Source organism: Brassica oleracea, chromosome C1 (genome assembly GCF_000695525.1).
Source record: "Brassica oleracea var. oleracea cultivar TO1000 chromosome C1, BOL, whole genome shotgun sequence".
NCBI classification, from domain to species: domain Eukaryota; kingdom Viridiplantae; phylum Streptophyta; class Magnoliopsida; order Brassicales; family Brassicaceae; genus Brassica; species Brassica oleracea.
In genome coordinates, this window is record NC_027748.1 from 31,156,707 (window position 1) to 31,167,067 (window position 10,361).

Genomic DNA, 10,361 nt, shown 5'->3' on the forward strand with positions numbered 1-10,361 from the left:
TCATGAACCGATGATTAAAAATTGAAAGCCCTAAATTTCCATTGAAGAGAACGCTTACAGACCAAAGAAGTTTATTGGACTTTTTTTTAACGAATCTCATTTCAAAATGTGAGTTATAAAGTATTTATTAAATCATTAGATAAAATAAATAAGTGTGGATCCCACAGAGAAAACCGAAAAATCAAAGATTTTCGACCTTCATAAATATATATTTGTTTCAGTCATCAATGTACAAAGAATCTTTTAGCTCAGTGGTATAAATGATGTTGTTTAGATCTCAATAACCCGGGTTCGAGTCACAAACACTTTTTTCACACTTTTTAAAAGTGGGATCCACATATCGCTGACGTGTCGCATCAGGAGTGATGCAACTGCCCTATTATAATGTAAATGTTGTTGTTTAGATCTCAATAACCCGGGTTCGAGTCACAGATATTTTTTTCACACTTTTTAAAAATAGGACCCATATATCGCTGACTTGTCGTATCAGGAGTGATGCTGACTTGTCGTATCAGGAGTGATGCAACTGCCCTATTATAATGTAGATTTTAATTAAGAGTCTTTTCTGCGAACGTTGACTTCAAAAACACCCAAATCTTCTTACCTTTTCTAAGATAAAAACACAAGAAGTTAGAGTTAATTGTTATAAAAGAACTGGAGTTTATTTGTATCGCAGAAATTTAAATAAGGGCGAAGATTTTATACCCGTAGAAAGAAATAACACTGATACAGAGAGAGAATAGAAGAGAAGTGTTTTGAGGTGGGTTTTATAAACGATCGAAACGATCGTTTATATAGAAGAAGAATTCACTGTGCAAATAGTATAGCGGGCCCCACATCTTTTTATATATTCAAACATTTCGGCGCTGTCTCTATATGACTTTCATAACACTCCCCCTTGGGGGCCGGTGTCATTATCCGCTCTCGCTTAACGTCTTTGTTGCCTCGTTAAAAACCTTTCCAGGAAAACCCAATGGGAAAAACCATAGTAAGGTAAAAAGAGTACAACCACGTAAGCTCCCCCTCGAATGAACAGTCATAGATCCTTCTGATGGCGCATCCCAACGTTGTGGATGTGTTTTCTGAATACCGAGGTAGGGAGTGATTTTGTGAAGAGGTCGGCTGTATTGTCGCATGATCGAACATATCTTACTTAAATCTCTTTATTCTTCTCGAGCTCTTGAGTGTATGAGAAGAACTTCGGAGGTATATGTTTGGTTCTATCGCTTTTGATATATCCTTCCTTCGTTTGAGCAACACATGCCGCGTTATCTTCATATAGAATAGTTGGCTCCGTATTTTCGTTAATCCCACTGCTTGAACAGATGTGTCGGCTTATTGATCTTAGCCATACACATTCTCTACTTGCTTCATGGAGTGCAATGATCTCAGCGTGATTTGAAGAAGTAGCAACAAGTGTCTGCTTCTGAGAACGCCAAGATATGGCGGTGCCTCCAATTGTAAAAACATATCCTGTCTGGGATCGAGCTTTGTGTGGATCTGACAAATAACCTGCATCTGCAAAACCAATCATTTGACCTTTTGAACTTTTAGGATAAAACAAGCCTAAATCAGTTGTTCCTTGAAGGTAACGAAAGACATGTTTAATTCCATTCCAATGTCTTCGCGTAGGAGACGAACTGAATCTCGCTAAAAGATTAACAGCAAAGGATATGTCAGGTCGAGTACAATTTGCAAGATACATAAGAGCTCCAATTGCACTTAAGTATGGAGTTTCAGGACCAAGTATTTCTTCATTTTCCTCAGATGGTCGAAACGGATCATTTTCAACATTAAGTGATCTAACGACCATCGGGGTGCTAAGAGGAGTTGCTTTATCCATGTTAAAGCGTTTCAATACTCGTTTGGTATATGTAGACTGGTGTACAAATATACCCTTTCGAGAATGCTCAATTTGTAATCCTAGACAATATTTTGTCTGCCCGAGATCTTTCATCTCAAATTCTCCTTTCAGATAGTTTGATGCCTTTTGGATTTCGTTTTGAGTTCCAATAATATTAAGATCATCAACGTACACCGCGATTATCACAAATCCGGATGTTGTTTTCTTTATGAAAACACAAGGGCATATAGGATCATTCGTGTATCCTTCTTTTGTTAAGTGTTCGCTGAGACGATTATACCACATTCGTCCAGATTGTTTTAACCCATATAATGATCTTTGCAATTTTATTGCACATAACTATTTAGGTTTGGAACTTAACGTTTCTGGCATTTTAAATCCATCTGGGATTCTCATATAGATATCAGTATCTAATGATCCATATAAATATGCCGTAACGACATCCATGAGACACATTTCTAAATTTTCATTGGCCGCTAGGCTCATCAGGAATCTAAATGTGATTGCATCTATAACAGGAGAATAAGTTTCCTCATAATCAATTCCTGGCCTTTGAGAGAAACCTTGGGCTACGAGACGAGCTTTGTATCTTGTAATCTCGTTTTTCTCATTTCTTTTTCAGACAAACACCCATTTGTACCCAACTGGTTTTACATCTTTGGGTGTGAGCACAATAAGTCCGAATACATTTCGTTTGTTAAGCGAATCTAATTCGACTTGAATCGCATCTTTCCATTTTATCCAGTCATGTCTCTTTTGACATTCATATACAAACTTTGGTTCTGGATCTTCGTTTTCTTCATTTATTTCCTTTGCTAAAAGGTATGAGAAAACGTCATCAATATCATCCATCTCATTTCGTCTCCATATCTTTCCATTATGGATGTAATTGATAGAAATCTCATGATTTCCTTCAGATTCAAGATGCTTTATATTGTCATTAGATTCACAATTTTCTTCGTCCAAAATATTTTCTGTTATTTTGGGAGTATCATGCTTTTCACATTCCTTACGTTTTCTAGGAAGTTTATCCTTTGAACCAATAGGTCTACCGCGCTTTAAACGTGTTCCTGATTCACGTGTATCAACTGCCGTTCCACCATTTTGTGGTATTTCAATACGAGCAGGAGTATTTGCAGCGGGTATATGTGATTTAGTTACCATTTTGGTATCAGCAAATGCATCAGGTAGCTGATTTGCTATATTTTGTAAATGCATGATACATCGAACTTCTAGTTCTGACTGTTTCGTAGGAGGATCAAGGTGTAATAACGATGGTACACTCCATTTGATCTCTTTTCCTACTTGTTTATTGTCTCCCCCTAGAGTTGGGAATTCTTTCTCATTGAAATGACAATCGGCAAATCGTGCCGTAAACACATCACCAGTTTGTGGTTCTAGGTATCTTATTATTGATGGAGAATCATAGCCAATAGCACCACCGTAACGTACAAAGATGGGACCACAAAGACGGTTGGGAATATATATTGGCTATGATTCTCCATCAATAATAAGATACCTAGAACCACAAACTGGTGATGTGTTTACGGCACGATTTGCCGATTGTCATTTCAATGAGAAAGAATTCCCAACTCTAGGGGGAGACAATAAACAAGTAGGAAAAGAGATCAAATGGAGTGTACCATCGTTATTACACCTTGATCCTCCTACGAAACAGTCAGAACTAGAAGTTCGACGTATCATGCATTTACAAAATATAGCAAATCAGCTACCTGATGCATTTGCTGATACCAAAATGGTAACTAAATCACATATACCCGCTGCAAATACTCCTGCTCGTATTGAAATACCACAAAATGGTGGAACGGCAGTTGATACACGTGAATCAGGAACACGTTTAAAGCGCGGTAGACCTATTGGTTCAAAGGATAAACTTCCTAGAAAACGTAAGGAATGTGAAAAGCATGATACTCCCAAAATAACAGAAAATATTTTGGACGAAGAAAATTGTGAATCTAATGACAATATAAAGCATCTTGAATCTGAAGGAAATCATGAGATTTCTATCAATTACATCCATAATGGAAAGATATGGAAACGAAATGAGATGGATGATATTGATGACGTTTTCTCATACCTTTTAGCAAAGGAAATAAATGAAGAAAACGAAGATCCAGAACCAAAGTCTGTATATGAATGTCAAAAGAGACATGACTGGATAAAATGGAAAGATGCAATTCAAGTCGAATTAGATTCGCTTAACAAACGAAATGTATTCGGACCTATTGTGCTCACACCCAAAGATGTAAAACCAGTTGGGTACAAATGGGTATTTGTCCGAAAAAGAAATGAGAAAAACGAGATTACAAGATACAAAGCTCGTCTCGTAGCCCAAGGTTTCTCTCAAAGGCCAGGAATTGATTATGAGGAAACTTATTCTCCTGTCATGGACGCAATCACATTTAGATTCCTGATGAGCCTAGCGGCCAATGAAAATTTAGAAATGCGTCTCATGGATGTCGTTACGGCATATTTATATGGATCATTAGATACTGATATCTATATGAGAATCCCAGATGGATTTAAAATGCCAGAAATTGCAAAGGTCATTATATGGGTTAAAACAAATAATAAACAGAATATAAGGCGGCTCGGCCGACCAATAAATAATAAACAGAATATAAGGCGGCTCGGCCGACCAATAAATAATAAACAGAATATAAGGCGGCTCGGCCGACCAATAAATAATAAACAGAATATAAGGCGGCTCGGCCGACCAATAAATAATAAACAGAATATAAGGCGGCTCGGCCGACCAATAAATAATAAACAGAATATAAGGCGGCTCGGCCGACCAATAAATAATAAACAGAATATAAGGCGGCTCGGCCGACCAATAAATAATAAACAGAATATAAGGCGGCTCGGCCGACCAATAAATAAATTAAATTACTAGTAAATAATATAGGCGGTATTCCGACCATTATAACATGGTATAAATAATAGTAGAGGCGGTATACCGACCATTATAACAGGGTATAAATGATACAAATAAATTTTACCGAATCGCAGAGTGATCGTGCTGATAACGTGTTATAAAAGAACTGGAATTTATTTGTATCGCAGGAATTTAAATAAGGGCGAAATTTTATATCCGTAGAAAGAAATAACACTAATACAGAGAGAGAATAGAAGAGAAGTGTTTTGAGGTGTGTTTTATAAACGATCGAAACGATCGTTTATATAGAAGAAGAATTCACTGTGCAAATAGTACAGCGGATCCCACATCTTTTTATATATTCAAACATTTCGGCGCTGTCTCTATATGACTTTCATAACAACATTTAAATAATAAGGAACACATTAAGACTTTTGTTCCACAAGCTGGTCTGGATCAATAATGGTGTTTGTTCATATTACGACTTAATGACTAAACCAACTTCTTCCTTGTAAGTTGCTGCTTCCATTTTCGTCTCAATGTACGAATCTTTTATTTAGTTATTCTTCGTACGCTACAGATTCATCAAAAATTTTACTTTTGGGACAGGTAAGTATTTTTTCCCCCTAATCAACATCCTAGTTCTTGTTTCTTATATTAAAAAATAAAGAAATGATACAATAATTTACTGTCATGCTTTCTAAGAAAAATAAAACCATTGTGTTTCTAGAGTTCTTGGCTTAACAAATGATTCTCATCAAGATACTTCCTTATCCTCTCCATGATGATTTGACGTTTTTCGTATTTTTACCACTATCTTAATCAGATTTCATAGCTAAAATTGACATCAAGAACAAAATACGAGGATGTCAAACGTCAAGAACATGATGTGCACAACCTTAACAAGGGCATTGCCAGCAATTGCATTTTTTGGTAGAATGGCATTTTCAAATCTCTTAGGAAACAAAAAAAATTATAAAAACAATTTTTCTTATTAGCTTTAGAAACTACTCAAAACTAAAGCTCTCAATGTTTCACTCTTAGATCATCTTTCAATCTTATGGAACACCTCTACATTAGATCTCTATTTATATGAAAGACTTCTTTTTAACATGTGGGATATGGAAAACACAAACCTAACCTAAATAGAAACTTTATTTTCCTATTTCTAGGTTTCTTTATTGTATTTATCTTAACATATTAAACATCTAATAATATGTTAAGTTTCCACGAGCTTGGAATTATCCAACATTCACCCCCTTAATTCCAACTTGAATTAGGGAGATCAATTTCTTGAACTCCGATTACGTTCCTCATTTGCTTGAACATAATCATCAAGTAATCTTCCTTCACCACACCATGGTGTGCGAATCCACCCATGGGATTCACATCTTTCTCTCATTCATCTTCATCTTTTGAAATCTTCAAATTCGCCTCCATTGGAATTTGAGTTGCGTTACACGCTTCCATCTTTGTGTCACACAGGATTCCTTGAGCATACCTCTCTTGTTTTATTCTGATTTCGTCTGCTCCTTGAATCACCTCTATGCCAAGGTAGTACGTTAGTTTACCTAGATCTGACATCTCGAACTTCTTAGACATCTCCTCCTTGAATTGCCTAATCACCTTAAGCGAAGTTCCTGTCACAAATAGAACATCAACGTAGATGGCTATGATCAAGACGTCTCCTCCTTCAGTCTTGCGGTACACTGATGGTTCCTTCGTGCACTTCTCAAATCTCATCTCCTTGAGAACCTGATCGAGTTTCACATTCCATGCCCTGGGTGCCTGGAGTAACCCATACAAAGCCTTGTGTAGCTCACAAACTCGATCTTTTTCTTCTTTCTTCTCAGAACCAGTCGGTGTATCTACAAGCTCTCATATCTTGTATCTTGTGATAAACTCCAACTCGTCTGCCATAGCTTTAACCCAATTCTCTTCACAAAATAGGTTGAACTTATCTGAGGCAATCTCTCCTCCTCTATCGTTGCATCCTAGATTGAACATAGCTGAGGCAAACTCTCCTCCTCTATCGGTGTGAAATATTTTGAACCGATAGAATGCCTCACGATTATTTGCTTGTGTTGGTGGTGCGATTCGCCCACACAAATATCCAAGCAATAATTCCAATGGATTTGATGTACGAACCATGGCCTTAGTTGAAAATGAGTCTCTGATTTGCTTCCCTGCGAGACATGTGTCACACACAGCTTCTTTGTGTGTTACACTCGGAAATGAGTGTCTCGTTTTCTTCCTTTCGAGACATGCGTCACACACGCCTTCTTTGTGTGTTACACTCGGGAATGAGTGTCTCATGTGTTTCCCTACGAGACATGCATCACACACGCCTTCTTCGTGTGTTACACACGGGAATGATTGTCTCGTTTGCTTCCCTGCGAGACATACGTTACACACGCCTTCTTCGTGTGTTACACTATGCATTCCTACGACCATCTTATTCCTTACCATGTTGTTCATCACTCAATAGCTTATATGTCCTAGTCGAGCATGCCACCTCCATGTAGCATCTTTGTCTCTGACATGCAAACCCTCCGAGTAGCTTATCTTCATAGGGGTCTTGCAGAGACGGTTTGGAGATCTTGTCACACAAACTAGCAACCTTCCATGCGAATCTATGAGGGTTAAGTAGACATCTTTCATGTTAACTGTTGCTTTCCCAAGACTAAATATATTGTGCTTCAGGTCGGGTATGTAGTATATGTCTTTGAGTGCCTTCTTTTCTCCAGTCTTGCACACAAAAGTAACCACACCCCTTCCTACCATGTCAACACACGATCCATCACCAAACTTCACCTTCCCTTTGGTGTTGAGATTCAAACTCGAAAAGAACTCCTTGTTCCCCGTCATGTGATTACTCGCTCCATTATCCAAATACCAGACACTTGCATTGCCTTTGTCGATATCAAGATTCTTCGAAATCACCTTATCCTCGTTCAAAAACACCACCTCGTGTACATAGAGTGCATCGGCCTCTTCTGTCTCGTTTAGGTTGGTTTCTTGATTCTTTTCTGTCTTCTCGGGACAGACAGTTGTATAGTGATCAGGCTTGTCACATCTCCAACATATCAGCTTTGAACAATTATTCTTCGAGTTGTTATCTTTGGTGTGTGATGCACGGTTTTGGTTGTGTGACCTACCTAGACCTCTGCCTCTACTGTTCTGTCCTTTTCCTCTACCACGGGAATTCTCATAGCCCCTCTGACTATGCTCTTCATTGTTCAAGAACATCAGCTTCCCTTGGTCTTCTTTCTAAGTTTCTTCTCCTACACGCTCCTCGTACGCCTTAAGCCTTCCAACATATGTCTTCAAACCCCGTCGAGTTGAGATCTAGGAATTTCTCAAGTGATGCTACGATCTGCATATACTTGTGACTCGAAAGATCCTTCAAGAACTTCTTGACCATCTTGGATTCTTCTATGTTCTCTCCCAACGTGGTTGCTTTGGATGATAGGCCCGATATCTTCCCCGCGAAGTCATCGACTGTATCGTTATCATCCATCTTCAACCTATTAAACTCCGTCATCAACGTCTGAAGTCTCGCTTTCCTTACATGATCAGCTCCTAGGTGTTGCGACTTGATGGCGTTCCAGATCTCTTTTGATGCAGTTTGTTCTCCCACCTTGAGAATCAATGTTTCGGGAACATATTGAAACAAAAGAGCTATCGCAACATCGTTCTTCTTTTGATCATCTGAACCGGGTTTGATCGTGTCCCACACTTCATGAACACGAAGTAGAACCTTCATCTTCATCGACCAAACTGTGTAGTTTGTCGATGAAAACATCGGACATTGGATGGATGTAGATCCAAAGTCCTTCGTGCGTGGAGCCCTAGTCACGTCAGCCATCTTGCCGTCGCGATCTCTTGTTCACAAGCACCAGGATCTTAAGCTACAACTTAAGCTTAGATCGAGTCTCCAACCTGAGGCTCTGATACCAATTCAAATCTCTTAGGAAACAAAGAATTATAAGAACAACTTTTCTTATTAGCTTTAGAAACTACTCAAAATTAAAGCTCTCAATGTTTCACTCTTAGATCATCTTTCAATCTTATGGAACACCTCTCCATTAGATCTCTATTTATATGAAAAACTATTCCTTTTAACATGTGGGATATGGAAAACACAAACCTAACCTAAATACAAACTTCCTTTTCCTATTTATAGGTTTCCTTATTGTGTTTATCTTAACATATTAAACATCTGATAATATGTTAAGTTTCCACGAGCTTAGAATTATCCAACACATTTGCCCTTGTCTTTATCATCTCTGTTGTCCAAGAGTAAGAATATTAGAGTACATTATGAATTCATTTAGTTTGCTTCTACATCACAAGACTTGATACACGATCTATGTTAGTTATGCTGATCATTTTGGTGGCGGTGGTGGGCCGCTCGAGAAAACGGTTGGGCCACTAGTAAATGTGATGACCAAATATGGCTCTAAGGTTCTCACTTTATACACCGGGATGTAAGTGGTCGCATTCGATGTTAGACTTTTAGATTTTTCGCTCATAACCGCAAAAGGAACCGCAGCCTTGTGGTTCATCTTTGGACAATCCATCCCACCTTACTTCTTCGTACAACCATATTTTTCTATCTTGAATCTTTTTGCACAAGATTGTAATCTGACTACATGTTTTCTTGATGCAGCTGGCAACGCAAATCCTCTTAACTACTGTTCCTTTCCCTACCAACTTGAACGACTTCACTCAGGTTAATAATTAGCTTTGCTACCGCATAAAATCACACATATTGGTCTTATGTGATCAACAAAGATTGTTATTGACTCGTAGAACTTGACTTTAATTGGGGTGTTGCTCTATTACATTGGATTGATACATGACATTGACAACCTCGACGAGGCAGATAAGAGCAAGGAGGAGAAGGAAAAGGAAGATGACAAGCCCTCTACTTTCAAAGCCAAAGCAAACTGAACTTCACAAACTCCGTTGCTTTATTCCGGTAGTTCACACTATGTATTTTACCTTTTTTTTTGGTTAATCAGACCGTTCTTTGATATCAGTTCTCGATCGAATGCTTTGCATTCTGTTATGTTTCATGGTTCATTTATTAAATTATTCACCGTATTAAATGTAACACATTGTGAATATTTCTAATCTCTAGTACTGTTTGCATACAAAAAAAAAACGATTGTGGAATTAAAATTTCCGTTGTTACTTGCTCCAACCTTGGATAAGGTTAAATTCAGTGATCATGGTTCAGTATAGTTACTACTCAGAGATATTTTTTAAAGACAGTAATAAAGCCAACTAACAAGAGAGATGTTAGGAGATGAAGACAAGACATGCAATCAGAGAGAGATTGCGTAGAGGTCCGGACGAGGTAGTCCAAGTGGCAGGACGGGCCTGTGGTGGCAACCACCATCTGGGTTCGATTCCCTCTCCATGCGGAAACTACCCTGCCTCTTCTGGACACCAAAGCGGTACTGGGTTCGATCCAGCCCAGGTAAAGCCCTCCCGGGTGAAGTGGACCGCTGCCTGACCAGGTCCAGGGAAATGACCCGCGAAGCGGAGAACCCCTGGATTATCAAAAAAAAAAAAAAAAAAAAAAAAAAA

The 10,361-nt window shown here is 38.4% G+C and overlaps 1 pseudogene; it reads left to right on the forward strand.

Annotated features, from left to right (window-relative positions):
• Positions 1-9,719, forward strand: part of LOC106337448 — a 13,076-nt pseudogene extending 3,357 nt beyond the window's left edge.
• The last annotated feature ends 642 nt before the right edge of the window (positions 9,720-10,361 follow it).